Genomic DNA, 6,212 nt, shown 5'->3' with positions numbered 1-6,212 from the left:
CAATAGATGTCATGTGGACCAGGAGTGACAATAGATGTCAAGTGTGACCAGGGAGGACAATAGATGTCATGTGACCAGAGTACAATCTGATGTCATGTGACCAGTGAGGACAATATTGTCATGACTCAGGAGGACAATAGATGTCATGTGACCAGGAGGCAATAGGATGTCATGCGTGACCTAGGAGTACATAGGATGTCATGTGGGACCAGAGTACAATAGATGCTTCATGTGACCAGAAGTACAATAGATGTCATGTGACCAGGAGTAGCAATAGATGTCATGTGACCAGGAGTACAATATGTCATGACCAGAAAAGCAACAGATGTCATGACCAGAAGTACACATATGTCTCATGTGACCAGGAGTACAATAGATGTCGGGTGTGACCCAGGAGTTGCAATAGATGTCATGCATCAGGAGTACAACAGATGCTGCGTATTCAGGAGCATAGATGTTGCGACCAGGAGAGCAATAGATGTCATGTGACCAGGAGGGACAATAGATGTCATGTGACCAGGAGTACAATAGATGTCATGACCAGGAGTACAGATGCTGCGTGGACCAGGAGTACACATAGATGTCATGTGACCAGGAGTACAATAGGATGTCATGTGACCAGGGAGTACAATAGATGTCATGACCAGGAGTACAATAGATGTCATGTGACCAGGAGTACAACAATAGATGTCGACCAGAGCACAGATGCTGCGACTAGACCAGAGTACAATAGATGTCATGCGGTGACCAGAAGTACATTAGATGTCATGACCCAGGAGTACAATAGATGTCATGTGACCAGAGGAGTACAATTAGATGTCATGTACTAGAGGACAATAGATGCTGTGACCAGGAGGCAATGGCGCTGCGTGACCTAGGAGGACAATAGATGTCATGTGATCGTAAGTACAATATAAGGCTGCGGACCAGGAGCAATAGATGTCAGGACTAGAGTACAATAGATGCTGCGTGACCAGGGAGGACAATAGATGTCATGTGTGACCAGGAGGACAATAGATGTTTATGACCAGACTAGATGTCATGTATTCGAGGACATGATGTCATGTGACCAGGAGTGACAATAGATGTCATGTGACCCAGGAGGACAATAGATGTCATGACCAGGAGTGTTGCCGTAAAGCCAGGGACCAGGAGGACAAGAATGACCAGGAGGACAATAGATGCCGGTGCATCAGGAGTACAATAGATGTCATGTGACCAGGGAGTGACAATAGATGTCATGTGACCAGGAGGACACTAGATGTCATGTGACCAGGAGGACAATAGATGTCATGTGACCAGGAGGACACTAGATGTCATGTGACCCTTGAGTACAATATATGTCAAGGTTGATAACTCCTCACCATGAACGACCCCTTTTACATTATCCATAATCTTTTGATAAATTTTGGTCAAAACAAAATGGCTGCTGCTGCTTTCAGGTTGTTTCCTCCTGCTCAGTGAGTTGAACTCTCCTCATAATCGACTACATTGATAGACATTGATAGTTTTTCAAACCGTGATGTGGGGGAATAATTGGTTGCATCCCAAAATAAAAATAATGGTTGTCTCTGAATCTGCATTTGTAAAACAGGCCTATGCGCCGCGGGACACTCGGATCAATACCAATTACCGGTGTGGCACATTGATTGATACTGTCGTTAATATTTAATCAGCGCCGGGACGCTCTTCTTTACATACTTTATCTCTTTTATGTCCGTTCTCCAAAAGTTAAAGAGCTATGCGTTCCGGGGTTATGGCTCTTCTACATCAATGGCTGTCCATTTGAGATGATTGGTTCAGAAATAAAAAGTCACTCCATTTACCATCGCCCTGTTCTCACCGTCAACTGCTGCACCCACACATGAATGTGGGAAACCCATTGCTCATCTCTTTTTCCCCCCCCAATGCCTCCGGCTCCAGACGGTGATGTTTTGATGTTTTTGGACTCCATACAATGCCACGCAGCACTGAGCTGAAAAATAAAAAGGGCATGTTTGTGAAATAACGGAAGGATGGACAGTGAAGTGGTTATTGGGCTCATTTCCCAACTCCAGGGCCCATGATTGATGCCTGCTGGCAGGTATTATGTAACAAAGAAGAACATAGATTACACACATGTGGGTGGAAATGCACAAAATAGCAGACGTGTCACATCGTGTCTTCATCTAAAACTACTTTGGGAGCATATATTTTATAAAAGGAAATCAATCAGGGGGAATCTGCTATTAGTCATCTGTGAACTGTATTGAGTCGCTGTAGTGCAATGTCAGCATATTTGCGCGTCAATTCGCTGCACAAGCAACTGTGTGAGGCTGTCGGCACAGCGAGTGGAACCAGAGTGTCGGCATCGCCCTCATGCTGCGCTCACACCAAAAGAATTTTGCTGTTGGAATTTTTTCGCGTGAGTAGATCTCACGAAAAGTCGACGCACTCTGGTTGCGAATGACGCGAAAAGCTGTACCTCATTCGCCAAAGTAGTCAACTTTTAAATATTTCAACTTTGCCAAAAAATTCGCCCGACTCTGAGTTGCGAAAGCCAATCAATTCAATTCAGTTCATTTTGTATAGCCCAATATCACAGATTACACATTTGCCTCAATCTGTACGCATAGACAGCCCTGACCTTTGACCTCACATCGGATCAGGAACAACCCTTTCACGGGGAAAAAAGGGAAGTTCAGCGTTGAGCTGCTCCGCCGTTGGTGAATCTAACTGCTGCTGCTCTCATGGCGCTGGAAGCGGAAGTTACTCAGACGTAGTCGGTGAAAGTCACCGAGCTGTGTGAGCCTACGGATGATGTCATGTATACAACTATATCTTTTATTCATGTTATTAACCCAAACACAAGGGCGTTAGATGTTCTGACGTTTGTGTGATGTCCACAACAAGGATGAAGCAGAACTAGTGGTGAGTTCTTCATGGTGGATGAAGGAGATGATAACTGTTTCCACGGACTAAAGCCACAGAGATAAGCCACGCCCCCTCTAAGGCGTGATTGAAAAACTCTAAATCCCATGTTTTTGTCTGCATGGGACATTTTCCACAGATGGAGACGTTAAAACCGTTGAGTAATATTGTTGGTTTGACGATCGACAGATCAGTCCCATCGGGGAGATTTCAAGGGTGGAACTTGTCTTGGACCTTATTTGGAAATGAGAAGTGATGCTTGCGAAGCAAACAAATAAATGTGCTGAATTCTTTAGGTGTGAATACGCGGACGACTGACCAGCAGTCATTCGGATTCATACTCTGGGGCCCACACATGCATGTACAAAAATACCATGGCGTTCCAACCAGTAGTTGCGAACAATATTTCAGCCTGGACCGAAATGATCCAAAATGATCCAAACACCACCTCGCACAGATCAAGTCCACGAAGCTTCAGCTCAAGTTCCATCAAGCTAAAGTTCCACCAGACTTCAGCTAAAGTTCCATCAAGCTTCAGCTAAAGTTCCATCAAGCTTCAGCTAAAGTTCCACCAGACTTCAGCTAAAGTTCCATCAAGCTTCAGCTAAAGTTCCACCAGACTTCAGCCAGTTCATCAAATCTCACAGCTAAAGTTCCACCAGACTTCAGCTAAAGTTCCATCAAGCTTCAGCTAAAGTTCCACCAGACTTCAGCTAAAATTCCATCAAACTTCAGCTAAAGTTCCACCAGACTTCAGCTAAAGTTCCATCAAGATTCAGCTAAAGTTCCACCAGACTTCAGCTAAAGTTCTATCAAGCTTCAGCTAAAATTCCATCAAGCTTCAGCTAAAGTTCCATCAAGCTTCAGCTAAAGTTCCACTCAGCTTCAGCTAAAGTTCCACCAGACTTCAGCTAAAGTTCCACTCAGCTTCAGCTAAAGTTCCACCAAGCTTCAGCTAAAGTTCCATCAAGCTTCAGCTAAAGTTCCACCAAGCTTCAGCTAAAGTTCCATCAAGCTTCAGCTAAAGTTCCATCGTCATCGTTCCATCAAGTTGGTGTTCAAGTTCCACCAGACTACGCCAGTGCACCCATCAAGCTTCAGTTTGTCCACCAGACTCAGCTAAAAGTTCCACCAAGCTTTCAGCCAAGTTCCACCAAGTCACAGCCCCATCAAGCTCAGCCAAAATCTATCAAGTTTCAGCTAAAACCACCAGACTTGTGCTGGTAAAGTCCTACTTCAGCTAAAGTTCTGTAAGCTTCAGCTAAAGTTCCACCAAGCTTCAGCTAAAGTTCCATCAAGCTTCAGCTAAAATTCCATCAAGCTTCAGCTAAAGTTCCACCAGACTTCAGCTAAAGTTCCACTAAGCTTCAGCTAAACTTCCAGCAGGCTTCACACACACTGTTGCACCATCTTCGGCCCCTCAGCCATACCGCTGCACAGCTTGAGAGGGATGACTGAAAACTTTTTCGCAGCTCGGGGAACTCTCTCGCTACGAGCTCGGAATAAGAGCTCCGGGCCATTTTGCATCTGTTATTTTTGTTGCCAGCAGAGTTTGACTGATTGTTGATGAGGAGGAGGAGGAGGAAGGGGGAGTCTGTGGGATCCCCAACGAGGTCGGGCTTATTATCCGCCTCTACGCAGACGACCCAACGCCGTGTCCATTACTTCAGCGCCTGAGATATTCCAGTAAACAGGAGCAGAGTGCACTTAGAGTGTCACATTTGTCTTTTCTTTCTTTTTGTGGCGGTGCTCGATAACAGACGGAACCGGACTCATGAGAGAGGACGGAGTTTGAGACGGAGGACCAATTCCTTACTACCTCTCTCTCTCTCTCTCTCTCCTTTTTCCTGTTATCTCAGCATGCTGTGGGTCTTCAAGAAGGTTGGATATTTGATATTGAAGTACTGGCTATAATATAGACAGGAAGCCCACGCTTCTTTTTTACCTCAATAATCTTGCGTCATCTCTTTTTTATTTCTGCTTTCACTGAGGGAAAAAAAAGAGTTTGGACTTCTTGGACTTTTTTCATGTCAATAATATTTAGAGCTGTTTGGATGCCACAGTATATTTTTACCACAGGTAGACTTTGTCCAGTGGTCATAATCTGTTTTTTTTGTTACATATTATTTAATTGTCCGGCTGGAGACAGAAGGGGGCAATGCAGACCAACCGGTAACGAGAGTCTGTGGCTTCCGGCCAATGAATTGCCAATTTAGTTTAAGAGGGCCTTCAAGCTATTCTGTGGACGAATATAACAACCACCCTGAGACGATCAGGAGTCACGAGGCCCCGCGTGGGAGCGCTCTATTCCTGTTTTGATAACAAGCCGAAGCAGAATACAAATACGAGAACATTTAAAACCAACTTTTTGTTCACGTCTTTCTTCATAATGAAGATTTTAATTGTCGATCGTGTCGATTAACGTGTTGCGTTTGAAAAAATATTGTGACCCGAAGTACAATAGCTGTCATGTAACTAGGAGTACAATAGATGTCATGTGACTAGGAGTACAATAGATGTCATGTGACCAAGAGTACAATATACGTCAAGGTTGATAATTCCTCACCATGAACGACCCCTTTTACATTATAATAGAACTCCTCTAGATCCGGATTAAAGCGCTCGCACCAAAACTTTTCTTCCAACCACAAGATAGAACTAACGTAGTTTATTACACCGCTGCACAAATAGCAATAATGAGCCGGGCCCCACTCAAACACAGGGTCAAGGGTCAAACACATTTGGAATAGAAGAAAGCAGCGATCCGGGGTTGCCTTTGCCAAAGGACAACGTCTCTCCTGGGAGACAAACTGGGTCCTTGACGTGGGCCGCAGTGAGAGCGGTAAAATATCAACACACACACACACACACACAATATTGCCCTTCTGCTGACACACACACTTTCTTAAAAGACATTTTCTTGAATCTTGCGCTTGGGCTGCAGTTCCAATTGGTTGCCGCTTGCTTGCTAACCTGCGGTGTGTTTCATAACCCTCAGAGTCCCTTTGAATCAAATCACTCAACGTTGCGCAAGGCTGGTGGGCCAGTGACACACACACACACACACACACACACACGAAGACACACACACACACGCACACGCATTACGCGATAGACCATCATCGATTCCAGCGTGCGGGTCGAGGTGCATTTTGAAGTCCGAGCAGGTTCCGTCAGCTGTGTAGGTCAGCTAAGGGTCGTCTCTATCACTCTCGGTGTACTGCACTCTGCTCAGACACCGCCTGCCTTTCATTACTCACTCCAAGGCCCTTTGAAAACGACGATGGAGGAAGAGGAGGAGG

The sequence above is a fragment of the Pseudoliparis swirei genome, chromosome 8, assembly GCF_029220125.1.
Source record: "Pseudoliparis swirei isolate HS2019 ecotype Mariana Trench chromosome 8, NWPU_hadal_v1, whole genome shotgun sequence".
Taxonomy (NCBI): domain Eukaryota; kingdom Metazoa; phylum Chordata; class Actinopteri; order Perciformes; family Liparidae; genus Pseudoliparis; species Pseudoliparis swirei.
This window is presented reverse-complemented; position numbering follows the sequence as displayed.